This window comes from Danaus plexippus, chromosome Z (assembly GCF_018135715.1).
Source record: "Danaus plexippus chromosome Z, MEX_DaPlex, whole genome shotgun sequence".
Lineage (NCBI taxonomy): Eukaryota > Metazoa > Arthropoda > Insecta > Lepidoptera > Nymphalidae > Danaus > Danaus plexippus.
The window spans coordinates 8,754,011-8,776,493 of NC_083559.1; the positions used below are offsets into that span (position 1 = coordinate 8,754,011).

The 22,483-nt window shown below is 30.4% G+C and overlaps 1 long non-coding RNA gene across 2 annotated transcripts; it reads left to right on the top strand.

The window, feature by feature from the left end:
• Positions 1–18,787: 18,787 nt before the first annotated feature.
• On the top strand, positions 18,788–22,004 carry LOC133319988 (uncharacterized). 2 transcript variants are annotated; one of them, XR_009753464.1, is made up of 5 exons: positions 18,788–18,891; positions 18,966–19,918; positions 20,015–20,230; positions 20,409–21,822; positions 21,897–22,004. It is a non-coding gene; the product is annotated as an uncharacterized LOC133319988 (long non-coding RNA). The 2 variants fall into 2 exon arrangements; XR_009753463.1 differs by having other exon boundaries at positions 18,966–20,230.
• Positions 22,005–22,483: the final 479 nt, after the last annotated feature.

Genomic DNA, 22,483 nt, shown 5'->3' on the forward strand with positions numbered 1-22,483 from the left:
AGCATTTTAATAAAGAAAAATAATTACCTTAAAATAGAAAATGCTCTCGATGATGCGAGTGTTAAATTGATAATTATTATATTTATGTATTATTATGAACACTACAAAACACCTATAAATACCATACAATTTTATAAATGATTTTATTAAATGATCTCTAAAAAACGAATTTAGTTAACAACATGTTCAGAAGAATGTTAAAGATTTTAAAAGGGGGTTTTTAATATATTGTGTGTGTGACCTCTCTTTGTTTCATAGTAAGATTTGTTTCATTTTTTGCCTTCTTAATACAAGTTTTTTAATTTATTTAATTTTGTCATTTTATTAACAAAATATTTAAGAAAATAATCAGTGAGTCTAAAAAGTTGATATAAGATAATAATGTATAGTCATTACTTTAAAAATATCCACAAAGAGTGAAAATTATGTTTATTCTGTTCAAATCTGAATAGAATAAATATATTCATACCTATCAAATATTTACATTTTGCCAATCAAAAGAATTACTATGAAGTAATTTTTAAATATAGTAAACCAATACTTGTTTGGCTAAAATTCAAAAGTATTTATTTTTTCACTTTAATGTTTTGTTTTCTTTGTCCATTTTCTTGATGTTTTTGTTTCTTTACATTACCAAATTTATGTACAAAATATTGTAAATCTCCTGATGACATAAGACGAACGTCTTTTTTTCATTTTTCTCAACTGTTTCATTTAACTAAAAATGATTAAAGAAAATATGGTTAAAATATTAGGTAGGTTTTTTATTTAAAAGCGAGATAAATTGATCATAATTTTAATTAAAATATAATATGTTAATACATATTTGTTTTCAGGAATTTACTAAGTCATATTTGGCATCCAGGATATTAAAATTTATTATTGGACATTGAACAATTGCTTTAATATTTGTGAACAGATTTCTGTGAAATTTATAATGAATAACATATTTATGTGCAAATAAAAGAACATTTTTCATATTCATAAAAAAAGTGAAAAACAAGAAAGAAATTGATAATTTTAACGGAAATACAAAGTTTTATCTATTACTTTGAAAATCTCTTGCTATATTTTAAATGGTTCAAACTAAACACTTTTAAAATTATAAGCTTTTTATAACCTCACATTAAACTTACAGATAAGTAAAAAATACCATTTTGGAAACGCTAACTAATAACTGCTTTGAATATTATAATATACTTTAATTAAAAAGGTATCAGCATTTACTGTTATACGTATTTAATCCTTAATTACACTAAAATATCCCAGTTTCTTATATGGTATTTTTATTTTAAATATAATAAGTATGCCTTAAGGTTCTTTACACCTTTAGCTCCATATTTCGGTAAATCTACTACGGAAAGCCACAAAAATACGTCGCAAAAATGAACAAAATATTAGCTCCTTCTATAAAGAATCAGATTGTACCCGTTTGCTTTGACAAAATGGATTCATGATTTTCGATTAAAAAATAATAATATAATCTGGTAGTAGTATTTTTTTTTAAAAAGATCATCAGTTATAATCAGCTAGAAGGAGGTTTAAAAAATTTAAAACAATATATTTTAATGAGTTACTTAAATACAAAAAGGTTACCGTCAACAGCTACGCATAAATATAAGTCGTGATTATTTTGTAATCACAATACATGGGCGATATTATCAAACATGTGAAAATTGGGATCATGAACAATAATTTGAGCTCCAAATGTAGTAACGGTGTGCAATGCACGTAATTGCAACGCATTACGAGTCAGGCTGTCTTTATATTCTGAATTTCATCCATTAGGTAAGTAAATAAACATAGGCTATAATAATATTAAAAAGTAAGTACTTATAATTTCTAAAGTCTAGAGACTTAAATATTAGTGTAATTTTTTTTTTGCTTTATTTTTTAACTTGCGACGTTAACATGCAAGGAATTTCCTTAAATTTATTAGACAGACTGTCTGATTGCTTGAAGAACAAGAATTATTTTTTATGATGGAAAGTTAATTGTAAACTAGGTATATATTTTTAATACAAGACTGCAAGTTGGAACATTTATCACGATTTCAGAAGCACTTTGCTCCCCTTTTCTTTTTCCCTAATCCTGTTGCTCCCACAAAATCTCTGAGCTCACGGACATCAAGGAAGATAATTTATTATTGATATATTTCAGATGTAACGTGACATTCCTTAATTTCATCATTCGGACAATATACTCGATTGTCGCTGTAATGTATAAAGAATAAGAATCAGTGGTCAATGTATTGAAATTTTTATTTAAATGTAAAAGCTCTTATTTGTGATCAGATGGTATTATTAGCATTTGATTAGAATGTTAAATGTTACGACGAGTTAATACGAGTGTTTTTAACATAATGTTCAACCAGGATATAGAGAAATTTATTTTGCTTTAGTGTAATACACTGTTTCTTAGTGCCTAATGGAATATTTTTTGTTTGTGGAACCTGTTATCATTTATTTTCCTTTATTAATGATTGTACTCTTAACCGGAAATTTCTTTATATTTCTTTTCTAAATTGATTCTTTTAACAAAAAGAGAAGTCATTTTATACAATAAATAAAATTAAAACCGCAAAAGTCTTGCGGAAATTAAATTGAAGCTACAATTAAGACTTTTCAGTTGTACTACTCATACGCATAACAAAACAATCAAATATAGGGCAAAATAATTTAAATTAAATTAGTTTTCAATGACAAGGTTCAAGTAAAGTTAATTTAGATAAATAGTCCTAGTTGTAGTGTGATCCCTATCAAGTGGAATAAAGTTTCGAAATTAATAGTCTCGCCACGGGATGATTATTACTTCGCCGGAGGACAAGGGTTAGGGAACAACGAATAACCAGATTGGAAATTGGTTTCAGTTTTAAATATAATTTATTAGTATTTATTATTTTAAAATATGGTGGATTACAGTGAATGAAATCGTCACATATAAATTAAATTAGAATATCGGTTTGTAATATTCAAATAACTTTTGTAAAAATTACAAATATTTGTAAAAACATATGTAGTACACCCATCAAAATAACAATTTTTACAATTTCGGTCTGTCTATCTGTTTATTCTGGCTTATCTCTGAAAAGATTGGACTGATTTTGACGGAACTTCTATAGTCAGATAGCTGATGTAGTAAGGAGTAACTTAGGCAAATTTTTAACCCGAACTTAAGAATTATCACTAGTGAGTGCTTTTTTTACGCAGACGGATTCACAGATAACAGCTATAGTTATATATAAAATTAACTTAATATAATAATGATTCATTACGTACACAGGAAAACATTCTAGAAGTTAATATAAATTGCTACAACTTGATGTTTTTCATCCATTGACAACAAAACACAATTTTTAAATACCGACAAATTTGCTCACGTTTAACACCTGTACATAAAATCATGTCTTTCAAGCGGAATAAATTAAAAAAAAAACAGGTGGAATTCGATTTATTACTGCATTTGAAGATCAAAGATTTCAATTGTAGGATTTAGAATAGATATGGGTCTATAATTTTAAAAATTGTCTCTTAAGCCTTTTTACGAAGTGGTACAATTAATACCTTCCACTTACATAGAGAAGAGGCAAACTTGTTAAGAGATTTATTAAATATAATGGATAAGAGTTTAACATAATTTTCAAAGTAACATTTGAAAAATAGGGGACGAATTTTAACAATTTCCACAACTTTTGTGGGATCCATTTTTCATTATTGATAGAATATAATCTTTTGTTATTTTAATATTAGCAATATGTTCTTCAAATTGATTCACCAATAAGTTGACACTATCGTATCTTAGTTAGAAGGTTACAAAAGGTGCTTTTGAAAATAATTCTAAATCCAAAACAAATGTCCTTAACACTGTTGTATTGTTTTCTGATATCTATCTATGATTATTCATAGTTTTAGGATTTCAATTCTTTTCCTTTATTTTATAACATATACAGCTTCGGTGACACTAAAACTGTTAAGAGGTTCATTCTTGAATTTTTTTGAAATTACAGACCACAAATTAAAAAAAAAAAGTGGGTGTATAATCAACTTATTTTACCATTTTATTTACTATTTTTTTGTGCAGCATTGCAAATGGGTGATGTTAATAGTTTTGTGTCTGTTGGAGTCGCTTCACAGATTAGCACAGAGGTTATTGTTTAGATAAGAAGACGCCCCTCTCAATAACTGTGTCATTATGGTTTTCTAAGCTTTCATAAGTACGAACAGATTATATGTATATTTGCAGTGAGTAAAGTATGATAGAACTTAATTTAGCAAGTAACCTTGTAAGCTAAATAATAAAAATAAATATATGAGCAAATTTGCAATATCTTATGCTAAATATCCTCAAAGTATGAATTGCAGCGCTATAGAATAGTGTTTGTTTTTTACCTATTAAAAAATGGACTTCTCTTAACGGGGTTACGTTGCTATTGTTGAACGTTATATATTTTTCTCTAGAGGACTTTGCTGACTCATCCTTGTTTTATATTAAAAAACAATTTTCAACAACCTTAGCTTTTTCAGAATTTATAAATCATCAGGAAATTGTCCATTTTACATCTTATATAGCGAAAGGTATTATGTTTCAAATAAGAGGTACTGAAATCAGTCTTTTTATTATTTTGTTAATTATTGTAACTGGAACCAATTCTTCAAGGAGCAGTTTGTATGTTTGAAATATGTAAAATGACTGTAGATAACACCTAGAAGTATTTTTAAAGATTTTTTAGATAAACTATCAATTAAGGTCAGAAAATTGCGACACATTTTTTTTTAAATTTGTGTAAATAATATGGTTACCTACATCAATGGCTCCAACTGCACCCACATCGTTACGGATTAAGTAAAAATTAGATGGAAAGGAGGATAAGGGGGTTAAGAAGGCATTGAGGAGACTCGTAGATACTAAAACATTGAGAATGTTTATATTATTAAAAGATGATAGAAGATCGGGAAGTAAGAAATGCAGTTTTGTTAATTTTTTTGGCACTTACTAATATAAAATAGATTGTAGCTCTTTACTATGAAAGCTGATATAAATATTAACGAAGTGTAGGTAAATCTATATGCGTGGTTTTAAAGCATATTTCATATAAATACAAGTAACATCGAAAAAATTAATAACGATAGTAATAATTATTATTACTAATAAAAATGCGCTCAATTTACACTTCTACCAGCTGCATAAAAGAGATTACAAAACTAAAAATGCATTTAAAGAATTATTAATATAATAATCAAATAGGTAGCAACCGAACAGAGAAATAAAATAAAAGCATGAAAATATCTGTTTCATTTAATTAAAAATAAATTTGTATGTGTTATATTATAATGCAAATACTCTTATTAATTTATTGCCTCATTACAACCCAAGAAATATAAATAGACACAATAAGTCAAACAACATAGTTTTATATAAGTTCAATAAAAAAAATGTAAATATATTCTGTAAAACATTCTGACTATATGAAGAAAAGTAAATGTTTATTAAAGATAAAAAAACAAACATATAAGTTTAAAAATAATATTGCTGTCAATGAGCTCAAGTTTTTATGAGAATTATATCGTTTATAATTTATTTTTTTAATTTCATAAAATATTATTTGGGTTGAGGTAATACAGCGCTGGTTTATGTACTTAATCTTAGGTTAAGTGACTTGATATTAGATCGAAGTAAATAAATAATTGTTCAGGATTTGGTGCACTTGTGAACTGCAACCGTGCAGCCTCTGAGTTTTTGAAGTTTGGTTAAGTAGCTTTTGCAATCTCGAAATAAAATATGAAGTCTGAACTATATTTTTCCTAAATAATTTCGATATTTATTTGACGTATACAGACGAAACTTAGCATTCAATGATTTAAAGTGCAGGTGCAGGTGCCGGGTCCATCGTGTTGCAGGGAGAGGAGCTTCAACAGTGCTTGAGACTTGAAACCCAGGTGTAGGTTTAAGGGGCCCCTATTTAACGCGCTTTAAACGCTCACCTCCACCGTCCAAGTTCCTCTCTCTATCTAACTAATTTTGAAAGCAACTTACTAGGGCTGCCTTCGAAGTACGTTCCAAAAATGAGTTAATATTAGTTCTGGAGAGGCCTAAGTCTTTTAGTAGATTGTAGAGAGATTTTGCCGTTATACCTCTCGCTCCCCTTTCTACCGCGTACAAATCCACGACGAACCTATTTCGATTGAGTTAATTTATTGATTTTGATGTCATAGTCTTGGAGATGTTGGTTTCCCAAGGAACCGTAAACTCTATTATCACAACGCGCTTTCAAATTCACGAATACATAAATATGTCTAGTCTGGAGGCCGACGCACAAGTTTCCCCTGGAATTTTGTATTGTTTCTCATACGTACCCTCATTATAGTCCAATCCGAAGCCGCTTTTAAGAAAGGCTTTACGTTTAATGTTATAGTCCTAGCCTTCCTTCTTTCACAAAACCTACTGATCGCTCGTTTGTGGTTATTTCCCTTTGCGCTCTGGCTATATTTAATATACACGTAAATATAAACGTTACATTTAAAAATATATTTTAACTTATTATTCTTAACAGAAGAAAAGATTGTATAGAGAGAATTTAGAAACGCTTATTAATAGAAAATAAATATCTATAGAGCTAACGGTTCTTTGGGAAACCAACATCTCCAAAGACATTGCCATAAAGGTGCGTCATAAATGTGTACGTCATACAAGTGGAAGCGTGAGTTATAACAGCTAAATCCCTTTACAACCTACTAAAAGACTTGGGCCTGTCCAAAAATATTATAAATTAATTCTTAGAACGTACCACGAAGATAGCTCTAGTACGAGAGCGATTAACCTGCGTTAGATAGGGGCACCTTATATCTGTATCTGGGTCGCAAGTCCTAGGCACTGTTAAAGCTCCTTTTCCTGCGACGCGATGGACTCGGCACCCGTACAGTAGATCCATGGGATGCTGTGAAGTTTTGTCTCATAAGGAATTGAAAAAGTTCTGCCTATTATTGAACATTTTTTAAATGTTCCAGAGTGGCAAACGGCCAGAAGTTCTATCTGATGAGAAGTAGTTGCCCTCGTCTATGGACATATGCAATTTAAAAGAGTGTTGTGGTTGCTTTTTCGGCTTTAATTGTTGCTGAGGTACTTTAGCACGTTATGTTTGAAAGACCCCATATTGTAGCTCTCTGGGAAAACCTCGGGCGGAAAGGCGTTTCACATCCTGCACGTGCGTGGAAAAAATTACCGCAACATTACATTACAGCCTTGCAACTGAATGCATCTAGGTGATGTGGATAAAATCCGACCCCACGGCGAGTAGTGCGATGGTAAAATGGTGAAGATGGCTCTATAGTAAACAATTCCTCGGAACATTCCCCGTTGTACAGACGATAGAATACACAGAGGTAGTTCATATCTTCTAGGAAGCTCGAGGGTTCTAGATCGTCTGTGATCATGGGATCGTTGACATTACGATCTGCCTGACTGCCCGATTGTATGGAGTCTTGTGGAAAACGGTGGTACTGTGGGGCACCGGACCAAAGGTGAGAACAATACTCCATGTGGAGATGAACCTGTGTTTTGTATAATAAAAGAAAGTGTCTCGGTGTGAAGTTTAGCCTAACTTGACTTAGTACCCCTAGTTTTTTAGAGGCTACTTTAGCCTTATCCTCCAAATTTCTTCGGAATAGAACGTCGTTCACTATGTCAAATCCAAGGATCCCAATACTATGGTTGATTTTAAGGGGATGTTAGAGCTACAGCAATTAGGGTCTTTTTAATGGTAAACGTGCAAACTTGTGTCTTCTTGAGGTTAAACTGAACTAGATTCAGTTTACCCTATTCGAAAAGCTACTCTAGGGAGATCTCAATTTCAGTTTTTAATAACTTTTCGTTGTGTTCTTATATATCTTTGGTAAATACTCTTTTGTTAATTTTCTCTGAAAATATTTAAATAATTAATAATGGTAATTTTGACTATCTGACACCATAACATCGACCGCCAGCATATATTTCCTAGTGATCCAATAGCATAGATAATGGTAAAGATTGCTTCTATTTTTGTTTTAACTAAAAATGTTTATACAATTATTCCATATTAAAGGAAAAATTAAGAGACTTGAGGTTTTCTAAGAATTTAAATGATAATAAACTATTAATTTCATAATATAATCAACATATCACAGTCTAAAAAAAGCATTTACAAGGTAAACAATGTTTTACACAGAAATAACAGAAAATTATGGAAGAAAAAAAACTGAATTAGTTCAGCAAATTTAAAAGTTTTAAGTAAAAGATAGTTCTTAAAAGAACGAACGAAATTTAAAATATTCTTTCACTGATATTAGGATTAGCAACTCCGTAAAAACTTTTACAAAGGGAGTCGACGAAAAGATCGCCAAACAATATTCATTCCTCGAACGATGGGATGTAGACGATTATTTTTTAATAAAATCGATTGTTGTAGTTTAGGAATGTACTGATAAAATTACCAATACTTTGAATTATCCTTGTTTTAGTAAGATTTTTCATTTGTACACTGTTCTTATTATTTATATTCTTATCTTTTAATATTAGAGTAAAATCAGAATGATTATTCATTTATCAAAGTACAATTTATTGTAGTTCTTTAGAACATAATCTAAAAATATATGTTGCACACACGAAATAAAAAAAAACTGGTTTTCAAAAAGACTAATAATGGTTATGACGTTATAAAAGCAAACACACCTGATCGATATTTTAGAAGCGAGCCGAACTTGACAGAGTGCTAAACTCGTTTATGAAACAACACTCCGAATCGCTGGAGTAATATTGTAATATATTTTCATTTCATTATTGTTTCATTAATATTATAATAATATCATTATTCATCTTTTTATAGAAAACCAGATAAAGCAACAAGTATTCTTCAACATTCTGTATCTTGTTTTCAGTGTTTATTTATTATATTTTTAATGTTTAATATTTTATTATGTATAAAATGTTAAGCACAATAATTTTTTTTTAATTAAAAAAACATCATAAGTTAAGTATTATTTAACGGCTATACTGGCACGAGTGAGGCACTTAATCGATTTATCATAGGTCAAAAAAGGTCAAACATAGGACTGAGTCCTATTCTAAATTATGTTGATTATGATACTATTACACTTCTAGATTGATATTAACTAAGCATAAAAAAAACCATCGTAAGAAAACTGGATCTTAAATAATTAAAACAGCATCAAAATCCGTCAAAACGTTCGAGACGTTACATACACATAAACACACACACACACAGACATCGATGTCAACCTTATTACACCTCTCTTTATGCGTCAGGGGCTAAAAATAAAAAAGAGCGCTAGTACGAGATACGCAATGGCTTAAGCATACCTTCTGTATAAGAATATAACCTTCGTATATAAAGTTTTACTGCTCCCACCCTCCGAAGTAAAGTATCCGAAACGGTGGAATTCTTTTAGTAGGAACCTTTCTTAAGTTCAAATCATTAAATTAAACTGAATTATAAATGAATTAGAAAATGCAATCGAGTTAAAAGCTTTCCCTAAAAGACAGTCTTAAATATAAACTATTTCAACAGATTACGCGACCTAGAAAAGTAAACTGTTTGCTATATTTTATGATGAAACACGATAGTGGGGTTTTATTAAATAGTTGTAAGGTTATCACCATTTATACATTTCGTATTTAAAGTGAAATTACTTTGTGACGATTGGTATGGGTGGCTTTAATTTATGCATTAGGACAAACAATAAGATAATTGTGCTTTTTTCATACATTCACGAGATTTTGATCGTCATTTATTTGTATAACTAAATTTTAGAGGTAAGCTAGGTAATGAAATAAATGTCCATTTTCCGCAAGTTGGTCGGCGTTATAAAAGTAATTTTAAAAACAGAAAATTGTATAATGGTGCCGTGCGATTATTTTCGCGATAGGACAACCGGAGTTGTGCGAAGAATACTTTTAAATATAACGCAGCAGGGTCGGGAGGTAGTCGGGAGAAAGTAGAAAAAATTAAATTAAAACACAATAGTAAGTGTCGAAGGGGACAGTTCCAGAGCATTAATGTAAGTACCTATGGACCCTTGTCGAGACGACGTATTAGGTTAATACTTAATATAAGATAATTTATTTATTCAATTTGTGACTTACCAGTAGAGATGTAAATAATTTCTAATATTAGCCTAGTATCCATAACATTTTAGGCCATTATACAATTTCTTAGAAAGTAACCTAGTTAGTTATAAGCTAGGTTGTAAATTAAAATTAATTTTTAGTTAATTCCATTATATGAAATCTTAATTATACATTTTTATAAAATCTAGTTTTACCGTTAACGATAAGTATGTAATATGACCATTATAAATAAAAGTCACTCTTAAACAACTTTGACGGAATGCCTCACTATATTTCATCATGATTCCATATGGTAAAATCTGAAAAAAAAATATCTGGATGGGTTTAGCTTGAGACTGCTTTAAAAATTCATTCGATGGATTTGACCTAAACATGTTCAAATTATCAATTCGAAAATCAAGGTTTTTCAGTAACAAAGAGAAAATTTGTTGTGTAATTAAATTGTACTCGAAAATTATGTGACACAAAGCCATCGACCACAGGCATTATAATCGTTTAATGTTAAAACATAACTTTACATTTATTACGTATTACTTGTTTATATTATACAAGTGATCGGTCTCACAGAGTGGTTAATTTAAAACAGAATAAAATGTGTAAAGAGAAGATAAATGCATATGGAATTTCTTACAAATACATAGGTAACTACATTTGTATAAGGTGGTTTTTGCTGCTTGTCAAATAAGTGGTTTGTGGTTTAGAAGACTATTTATTTCAGAACTGCAGCGGCTTTCCTGACCTGATTTTTTTAACTATGGTTAGTAAACATATTAAAATTCCATTATCAAATAATTAATGAGTAATTTTGCGAAGTATCTATTTGCACCTCAAAAATAAAGTTTAACCTAAATATTGCGTTTGACATTCCTTTAGCATATAATTAAAGTCCGTATTTGTTCCGAAGGTCAGAAACAAATAAAGAAACAAACATTGAGACCTTCAAAAAGGAATCAGTTTTACATCCATAGTAATATTAAAAACAAGACTGTACCAAATTTTCTTTTACGACTTTTTGTTTCAGAAGTATTATATTGTAATTTTCAGGTGCTTAACTTTTCTGCTTGTTGAGCTCAAGCAAAGCGAGCCTTAACGAGGAGACACGATTTTAGATATATTATAAAATAACTTACCAGTCGGAGAATTGACGACTTAACTTTTTGAAACGATTGATACAAGCAATAATTCCTTACTGGGAGGAATTTAGGAAACATGAATTGTATCAATTATAGTGACGCGAAAATAATGAAAAAGTTTATAATATTTTACAGATAAAAAACTATAAGTTTTAAAGTAGTGGCACAACATCAATTGGTCGATTATAAAAATAATTAAGTTATTCTTATAAATCTGATTCATATAATTTTAGATTGTGCGGTTGATCATGCTGTTATTTACTCCTTGAATGTTTACGGATGGTACAGCTTTTGTAACTTAGCCGTAACTTAGCCGTTTAGAACCGAGAGACGATGTTTGCAGCGAAATACCTGATTGCTCAAAGTTGACAAGTAACGTCCATGTAAAGTCAAATTAAAGTCCCGTCAAAGTAAATTCCCAAAATAAAGTCCCATTTAAATCGTTTAGGTCAAGAGTCTTTGAACAATGGAATTTTTTTTTATTTCTATGAAACGTTCTGTAAGTATAGGAGAAAAATTTTATGTACATGCAGTTTTTAATTATCAGCTATCAGGAAAAAATATACAAAAAAACATACATGTCAAATAAGTACCTAATTTGTAGAAGCGTGGTCAATAAATTCCTTTTCATTATCAACAAAAACTAAAAAATATTTCGTTCTCCAGAACGAAAATAATGTTCTGATGTTAAAATTACATTACAATACTGTTACACCAAAAATTAATAATCTTCATCGAATTGATATTACATGTAGATATTACAAAATAATTTGTCGAATGTTTTCAATTTTAATCCAGATAAATTTGAATCAGATATGATTAGATCAGTGCATGGAGCTTGTTTATCCTAAATTTGAACAAGTATTTGTAAATGTTAATACATCAAAAGATGTGTATCTATTATAACATGATAACATTTTCAAATATTAATTTTCAATCAACATAAATGAATAGAAAACAATGTTTAGGATAAGGCACACAATGAAACGTACTTTCATCATCATTAATGTAATTGTCTCCAATGGCCATCGGGAACCCCTCGGAATGAATGCTTCTTGAAGTCTGAAAATAAAAATAAATTTCAGTTTGAATAAGTGACATCCTATTACGATCTGCTATGGGATGATTATGCTATTCCTTTTAGATTAGACAACAGCTCAGGTCCGAAAGAATTTCTAGGAATTTTTTTTGCCTTTTTAACACAATATTTTAGAGACAAATTTTATAAATTAACTTCATGTTTACAAATAATACAGTCGTAATTTGATTTTACAGATAAATTTTTATTCCTTAATGAAAATGAAACGATCGAAAACCAAATTTTAACTTAAAGCTGACTTGAAAGGAATAGGGATAGAAATGTATCATTTAAACTTGTTTAATTTATTTGTGGGGTAATTTTCTTATTTCTCATTAATATTGTTTGCAATTCTAATTAAAGTAAATTAACTTTTTTAAAAAAATTTCATCTGAAACAGGGTGATACTTCAGTGCGGTACAGTTTAAAATTATTTAGAATTGTTGTTTCCCAACACATGTGTACGACTTTTGTATAATGTGTCTGAGATAAATTAAAAATATAAACCAATTGAAGTCCTTCGACTAAATTTCATTTTGAACCATTAGTTATAGTTTCAACAAAATCTACTGTAACATAAAATTTGGTGATCTGTTGATGTTTTTTACAGTAAATAATGGTCATTAAAACAATGTGAAGAGATTAGATATTTATTATTAACTTTGCTTTGATCTTAATATAAGTTTCCAAAGAAGACCATTACCAAAGGACGGTGCTGTGTGGTCCGACCGTGCGGTACTTCGTAGTCCGAGCCTCTGACTGACAAGACTCATTATCTCGAGAACATCTAGAGGTATTTAGGTAAAAGTAAAAAAATATATAAAATAAAAATAGAAAAAAATTATATGGCACTATTCGTTTACCCAGAACCTTAAAATTTTGTAAGTTATACATTCTTATGCTACAAGTGTCGGGAAGTTTTGAAAATAAAGTCATAAAAAATATAGTGTCTTAAAATACAGTCAAGTACACAACTAATTACTGACATTTAGAACTAAATTTCTGAACTATTTATAATAATTAAAGATATTTTTTATAATTAAAACTTTTTATCGAGTTTAATATTTTAAATTAAATAACATGCATTTAATAGGCTTTGTTATCAATTTAACACTAGAATAACCGATTTCCGAGTAAATCTTAATTCTTGTATCCCGGCAATAAATATGCTCACACAATCTCCTTTTTACCCCCCGGCTAAGCCGACACAGGCTATTTAATCTTACTAAATATCAATAAGCTGAATTTGAGTATCCTTGGTATTAGGTTTATATTTGGTTTCCTTTTATATGACTGTGTTACTAAATTTCGTAATAAATTCAAGTCGTGACTTTTGGAACAAATGTATTACGACCACATTTAATCTTTACCCTTCATTACATGTATTACGTTTACCATATATGGTATCATTATTATTTACCAGAAGGTGGGATGGAAGTTAACCAATATTCGGTCTATAAAAATAATGTTCTTTTTACTCCGTTCACTTTTTTATATTAGTAGAATTGAAGCAGAGATGTCAACATCAAGGCTATTATTTAATATATTTATATACTAGGTACCAGTCCCGGCTTCGCACGGGCTCTTTACAAAAAATATAAAATAGCCTATTTCATTTTGAGAATTATTAAACTTATATTATGATAACTTTGAAATGGTACGCCCGTTTTAAATGATTTAAAAAGTAATTTACAGATACAGATGTAGGCTTGAAAACGAAGTAATTTATTTTATCCTTAAGGTACAGATATACGCCACCGTGGACTTTACTGTTGACCTATATAAGATACAAAATTCCCCTATATATTATTTTGTTATATCTCAAAAACTTTAGGCAGCGTTTTCGTTAAAAGCTCTCAGACGGCTCATATTTTCCCGACATCTTTAACAAATATCGTTAAAAACTTAAAAACTTAACAAATTATACACTAAAACTTTACTAGAAAATTACGCTATCAAGTGGTGATATCTGTTTGATAATCGATGCAGTTGTTTTTTCGTTTATCGCGAACAGACAGACAGACAGACGCGACGAGGGACTTTGTTTTATAATATGTATATAATATATATATATATATATATATATATGTATATGTATTGATTGATCATATAATAAAATAAAGATAGTAAGTTAATTAGTAAAAAGTGAAAGGTTTCTTTAGATTCAAAGTGATTCTTGGCGAGTTATGAATATAATTAAAATGTATAACTTTAGTTACCCAGATAGTTACCGAGAAAACGATTGCGGAATTCATCAGTATTTTGTTACTTCTAGCTAGGAAATAACTCAAAACTTTAACAATGGGAATTTTTTATTTGAATTGAGATTTAAACTCACTTTAAATTAGTAGTTTTATTTATATTATAAATTATTTCAAAGAAAATATAAAATTCAATTTAAATTGTTTACTTCACTCATCTCAATAGAAGGTAATTTCACTAGTAATTTAAAGTTTATTTACACATAGTTTTGAGAATAGTTTAAAAAAGGCTTTAATATCATACTCATATGGATGTCACATAGATAAAGCATTGTATTTGGTTTCAATTACTTTTCTTAATGTATAGTCTATGTTTACATGATGTCTTTCATATAATAATAGTGGTAATAAAACTTCCAAACTGTTCTATAAGTTATTTATTATGAAACTGTTTTCTTTTAAAATAAGTATCTACAGTGACACGTATTAAATATATATATATATATATATTTTTATTGAGAATTGATACAAAAACTGATGTAAAAGCGAAATGTTATACAAACTGATCTTTATATAAAGAGCAGGATATTATATTTTATATTTATTTCATATTTGAATAAATATAACACAATTCGTATAAGTATAAAAAAGGTATCCTTCAATGTTCATTTGTATTAAATATTCCAGACTTTTCAATTGAAATTTCACAAAGAACAATTCGCAATATGAAGCATCAAAAAGATAAAAGTAAAAGTAGACTTAATGATAGCCATGATGATATTATTTATAATTTTGTTAAACAAGAAAGTTACAAAAACAAAGAATATATACTTGCCTTTTTAAAAATAATATATCGTTTTTCTTATGTTGGCATATTATTATCTTATAGGATTTAGTTGTATTACATGAATAACAAGACAATTTTCTTACATTAGCTGTTATCAAGTTAAGTAATTCAACCTTAGAGTACAGGACCTTGCACGTTCCTGTTGATTTTTTTTTCGAAAATGTTTATATGTTCTTGTAGATGATTTATACAGTATACTTTGGTAAATTAGATTAAATTCTTACACTAAAGATTGACACCTCATACGGTACTTGATGACGAAAACCTTTCATTTCTTTTCCAAAAAAGCAAGTTTCGTGACCCACAAACTGAAATTAAAATTTATACTCACCTCACACTGATTTTTACATCAACAAAATAAAATTTACTCAAAAACACAAACTTGGCCATGAAAGTGATAGTAATGGGTTAATATTGTCACACATGTCTTGATTATTGCCCGTAAGATTCTTAGAGGTAAATAGTGGAACGATCAATTTTACTGATTATGTCAAGTACATAATGTACAAATAAATGAAACAAATTAAAATGAAAAATATAGATCACGACTGTTCTGTAGACCAATTTATATTATATATATATATGAAGTAAGAGTGAATATTTAACAGTTGAGGTTAAAGGAATTAGCGACAAGTGTTTTGTAGCATCACACAGCAAAAAAGGTAGCTATTTAATTTTTTTTACATGTCGCATTCACAATTCTAAACTGTTGGTTTATTTTTTGTTAGAAGAAAGGTTTTTGTTAAAAACGATGGGTTAAGTTATGGTTTAGTAAAATAAAATTAAATTATTCATAATATTCTACACTCATATTTACAAGAACAGAATACTAAATGAAAAGCTCGGTTATTATCAGTTATTACAAAAGGAAAGTATTAAAGAAATATTCTTCGTGTTGAACTGTTGTTTCTTTTTAATATTAACAAGAATATCAATTCTAGAATGTTTTAAATATTGAAGTAAGCATAAAAATTCACATATGTAGGGGTAAAAAAATTTGTTCAGATAGGAAATTAATAAAATTTCTTGTTGTCTACATATCATTGTATTTTTATAAAATTTAATATTATTAAATATAAAATTACGCTTCGAAAATCAAACCTAAATCAAATCAAAAGTTTGACATTGATATGTCACCTGTATGTAATAATGTTCTGGCGACCAACTCATACATAATGATGTTTTTAAACTTTAATTAAAATACGAATCAATTAAACACAGACTTCAAAAATTTGATCTAAAAACCTCTTACGCAATACTTTTAAATTGTTGTTTATATTTGTAGTGAAAATCATTTCAATAAAAATATTATATAATAGTAAGGCTATAAGCTAAATTTTTATATAATAGCAACACTTCTTAAAGGTAATATACCAATAGTTTTCCTTAATAATAGTAAATAGATTAAAATGTATATTTTTAGTAGAAAATTAGATTTAATGTTACAAAAACAAAAGTATAGAATTTTAACAACAGGGTAAATAGTTATATGTTTAAATTTTTTTTTGCACGTCGCATAAAAATAGTTAGCATATAAATACATTGTAGGGGTCTATTGCCTTTATTACACTGTGGAGGTCTATAACTTTAAAGTTTTCCATTTTTTCATAAAACCTGAACGACCTCTGGTATCTTTTTGAATCAGCTAAGTATTCAAACATCCCCTGAACCTCAATGGGTGAATTTCCTGAAAGCATTTTAACGTTTGTGTATTTGCGTAGCCTTTTGCAAACAAGAGAAGCTTACTGCGTTTATTGCCAAAATCTAGGGTTTGATTTTGAAAACGCACTCAAATTGGTATACGTACCATATTGAAAACTCAAAATTGTACGAAAGCATTAAAATTTATACACTATTCTTTATCTATGAAAAAAAATGCTTAAAACTCTTAAATGAGTTCATTTTCTTTGACAGCTTATGTAAAATACGCTTTTTAATCTTGACCATTAAAAGCTTATGTTAGTAAGTAGGTTAAATATAGCATAAGAAGGAATAAATACCCACACTTTTATCTTAAAAAATAAGAAAAGGTAATAAATATTTAGGCATGCTCTTATATTATATGTAACATTTAAGAATGAGTAGTCAATTACTAATCTAAGTATTAACTTGCGAATGAATAATTAAATTTACTTTTAAAGTATTATGTATTTTTTGTTGAACCTCAAAATATATATTGATCAATCTAAGGAAATGAATCCAGTCCTAAGATCTGCATTAAAAGTTCAACTGACATAATAATAAAAGTTTAGCACTTATTGTTTTCTTGGTCGAAGAAGTTCTACAAGTTGGTGAGATATTTCAGATTGCTAGAAGCGTATTGTTAAGTTTCAATTAAGTAAATAAAAAACAAAAGAATTGAGGTGTGCTTGAAGTCTCGGCATAAAAGATTCATTATTATGAATATCCGCCAGAAAAATCAAGATAATATATTACAAAGGTTTCATTAATAGCAGGATGGCACGACTGAAGTAGCAATGGTGGGGTTATGTTATTAGAGGTGCTAATGGTTGTTTCAGTACTAAAGCCCTGCAGAAGCGACGACGAAAATGAAATTGAAGTTGGGCCGCCCCCTTACTAACCTGCCAGATAACCTCATGATAATCCTCAGCGGGCAGTTTTTATGGTCCGATGTGTGACTTAATCATCTCGTTATTTCACAGGAGACACAGTTGGATGAGAAATAACAAGATTGGAAAATATAATTAAAGTTCTGCTTGTGATCTCTGTCGAGGCATAGCCAGTAACCTCCAGTTACTTGATATAATATAACCCAAGTTCGACCTCTGTTAGAGTTACTACCACCTGCAGTGCACTCGCGGTCTATTATATAATACCATGAATATTATTTTTCTGCGGCTACATGTCAAGCTTTGATCTAATTACCATGCAAAACTAAAATGCTTCTTTGATTTTTATAACTTTCAAGTCTTTTTATAATTTACCTGAAATGAATACATTGTACACACTAAATGTGGATCAGCGATGTCGAGATCAAGAAAGAAATACAATAGAAAACTACTGACTTTATACTTTCTACCGTGTATACTTGTATATAAATAAAAATATATATATAAGAGCGTTAGGATGGTGCCTCATGGCGATCTTGGCTGTTCATATCCATCATGGGCGTTGTAACGATTGGAACTCAAAATAAAAGCACACTTGTACTGTCCAATATCTTATTACTCAATTTCTTAACAACTGTATTTAAAATAACACTCACATGATTAGATGATGATGTAAATGAATTATGAGCCAATAAGTTAGATTTGTGCACTTCGTTTGACGGCTGTGTGAAGTATAATGGTAATCCTCACTCTCAGTGACAATAACTATCCTATTCGGCACTGGCCGCTCATAATTTTTATGAAACAAAACGACTGAATAAATATATATGGTATGGGTAAAATATATATATCGGCGCAGGCAGCTTCAACGACGGATGCAACATGAAAATAAATGGCACCAATTATTATAACACCTTATTGGTCGTCGTTACTATTGTTAAAAGTAAAACGAAATCAAAGAGAATAGAACTATGTTTGAATTCTGGTTTAAATATGACGTCTGGACGCACGACAGAGGGACTGCAGAGTTCAGCGAGTGCGGAGCATAAAGAACCTTCGAGAAATACAAGAACATTTAGAAGAATTGAAGTTTCATTTTAAAATATCTGGAACTTACTGAAACAAGTGACATTAGAGACGTCAGCGAGGCTGGCGTCCTGTCTTTAAAATAATGAATTTATAATAAAATCCGATATCAGAAGTGGGATCGCTCCTGTGATCAGTTACTGCCGGTCTTAGTGTATTTGTAAATCCTGATCCAGCTCAAGAAAATAATCATCCGGAGTACTTGCGTAATGAAGAACGCTCCTCAGTCTTTCATGCAAATGATGTCAACAATGCAGAGCGTGACCGAACGTTTGCTACTAAAAAAAAAAACAAGGGATACGATTAAAATTACTAACAAGATTTTTTGATCCCGGTGATAGTGTGTGTGTTCGGGATTGATTCAAACGCATCTTTACGGCTGTAAATACGTACCAAATCAGTAACTACGACATTCGAATTAAAGCCTTTTAAAGGAGCGAGCTAGAAAGTGTGCAGACGATTGGTTAGTTGCAACATCTACACAAGAGGCATTACGTGAGACCATAGCTAACATTTGTTATTATCCTTTGAGCTAACCTCGTGTCCATGATGTATTCTGAAGAGAACCATGAGATTCTGTAGGGAAGGCTTGTGGTACCGTGACAAGACAATTATACACCACAGATCTGGAGAGCGTGACCTCTGAGCTAATCGCGTGTTACCCTTGAGCTAACCACGGGTCCTTGATGTATCCATAAGAGAACCATGAGATTCCGTAGGGATGCCTTGTGGAGCCGTGAGAAGACAAGTCTACACCACAGATGTGGAGAGCGTACCTCTGAACTAATCGCGTGTTACTCTTGAGCCAACCACAGGTCCTTGCTGTATCCTTAAGAATACCATGAGATGACGTAGGGAGGCCTTGGGAAGACTTGAGTAGAAAGGTACTCACTCGATCTATAAGAACTTGCATGATTTTAATATCAAACTACTGAGATTATTGCTTTATTTAAAATTGACAATAGACATACTCTTCACAGTAATATTTGCAACATGTCTGGTTAACGGCAGTGCCTCTACAAAAACGATGCTGTAATTCAAACGAAAGCATACTCGACTCCAAAATCCTGATTAAATACATCTATTGCGAATATAACTAATTTCTGTTCCTTTTCTGCTAACCGTGATCATGCGTTTGAATCGTGTTTCCGACGGGAATAAGGAGATCACGCCGAATTTTAATTTAATACCAACTGGTAAATGTACTCTTAAATAAAATGCAAGATCGCAGTGGTGCGTTATACAAGAATCAATTGCAAATGAAATCTCTGGGTGTAAAAAACAAATCGTAAACTATTTGCGTGGATTGAGATCGGACCTTACTATTTCAATGAATAGTTAAATAGTTATTAATGTAGAAATAATTTTCTATAGTTCCAGGTTTTGAAATGACTACTGATATATTAACCGGAGCAGATTTATTACGTGATAAGAATACATGTGGAAAATTTAGTATCCTTGCCGATGTTTTGCACATACGAACAAGTCAATTATGCTTTGACAGTTTAGATTACAATTCAACAATCAGTCCGTTTAAATCGAAGTAATGCACCAACACATTCAAAACAGGATGGTCGAGGCGGAGAGAAGATACAAAGCTAGGTTTTTGAGAGGTCGAGCTACGATTAAAAGATTCCAGAAGGGAGATATTGTAATAATAAAAATATAACCCCAGAAATCGGATATCCCTATATTTAAAATTTTGTGAACTATACAAAATCCAGAAAATAATTGAGAATGATTAATATCTTGTAAAGTGATTTTAGACAATGGATGACTTCGAAATGTGGCACATGACCAGCTACGAATGTGGCACATTACCAGCTACGATGAGACTTCACAGCATCTGAGGGACGACACAGAATTACTAAGCAAGCAGTTAGGTGGACGGTTCGCCTACCTAATAGTTATCCGGTGAGCGTATTTCATTTTGTTCAAATTGCTTCATTCAAACGCATTACCATTAATCATTGCTAGCAATGTGATTGTCTAACACTTAGTTTGAGATATATTACTATAAAAGATGCATTTGGCGTGCGGATCCGAACCATAACAAAAAAAAAATAATAATAATAAATAAAAAATAAAATAAAATAATAATTAATAAAAAATAATATTGTAGACGGGTGGAGACGTCTTACGCCAAACAAATAAAGAAAGAAAAAAAAAATTTATGTAGACGGGTGGAGACGTCTTACGAAAAAAAAAATTAAAAAAATATTGTACTGGTGGAGACGTCTTACGCCAAACAAATAAGGAAATAAAAAAAAAAAAAAAGTTGTAGGCGGATGGAGACATCCTATGACATATGTTATGAATGTTCGTGTGACGCCCCAAAGCCATAAGTAGACCTGATATTATGATTTCGTCTCACGATGAGTCGTAATAAACAACGTAACCCATACGACAACAACAAATTTGTTAACCATAACTATAACAATATAAAGTTATCTAGGTTTACTGTGGAAGTACCTAGACTACATAAGTATCTCTCTGTTATCACAGAAAACAATGCAGAGCACGCATCAGTATAACCGTATCGGCATGACTTCGGACGATGAAGCATCAATTCTTGAACCTGGCCCATCTACTCTACGAGACCTGCAAGGGGTACGAGAACATAACGAAAGCTAAGCAAGAGAGAACACATCACCTGGCAGGTGCAGAGCACGCACCGCCTGCCAGAATGGCCGTATCGGCACAGGCAGCTTCAACGACGGATGCAACATGAAAATAAATGGCACCAATTATTATAACACCTTATTGGTCGTCGTTACTATTGTTAAAAGTAAAACGAAATCAAAGAGAATAGAACTATGTTTGAATTCTGGTTTAAATATGACGTCTGGACGCACGACAGAGGGACTGCAGAGTTCAGCGAGTGCGGAGCATAAAGAACCTTCGAGAAATACAAGAACATTTAGAAGAATTGAAGTTTCATTTTAAAATATCTGGAACTTACTGAAACAAGTGACATTAGAGACGTCAGCGAGGCTGGCGTCCTGTCTTTAAAATAATGAATTTGTAATAAAATCCGATATATACATATATATATGTATATGTTTTACCATTTCAACGAAAATAAAATATAAGTGTAACTCACGATCTAACTTATTTATTTACCTCGTACGTGCAGACCTGACATTTGGTACGAAATAAGTGGTAACGGATACCTGTCAGGTACAGGATTACTGTTTATTTCGCGGCAGTCGATACATATCCAATCGGAAACGTCGCTTTTTTTAACTAGGAATGTTGGATTAGTAAATCACTCGGCCGAAATTTTTTTGCTTCCAGTAGTTGATTTTTCGGTCGGTAACTAAAAATTTTTTGCAATCAGCTGAATTGAACCGAATATCATTATTAAAGAGTCGGTTATATCTGGTATATCAGGAGAATTAACTTTTACAAAGCCTAATACCAATAATGTTTATTGCACCAAATTTAGG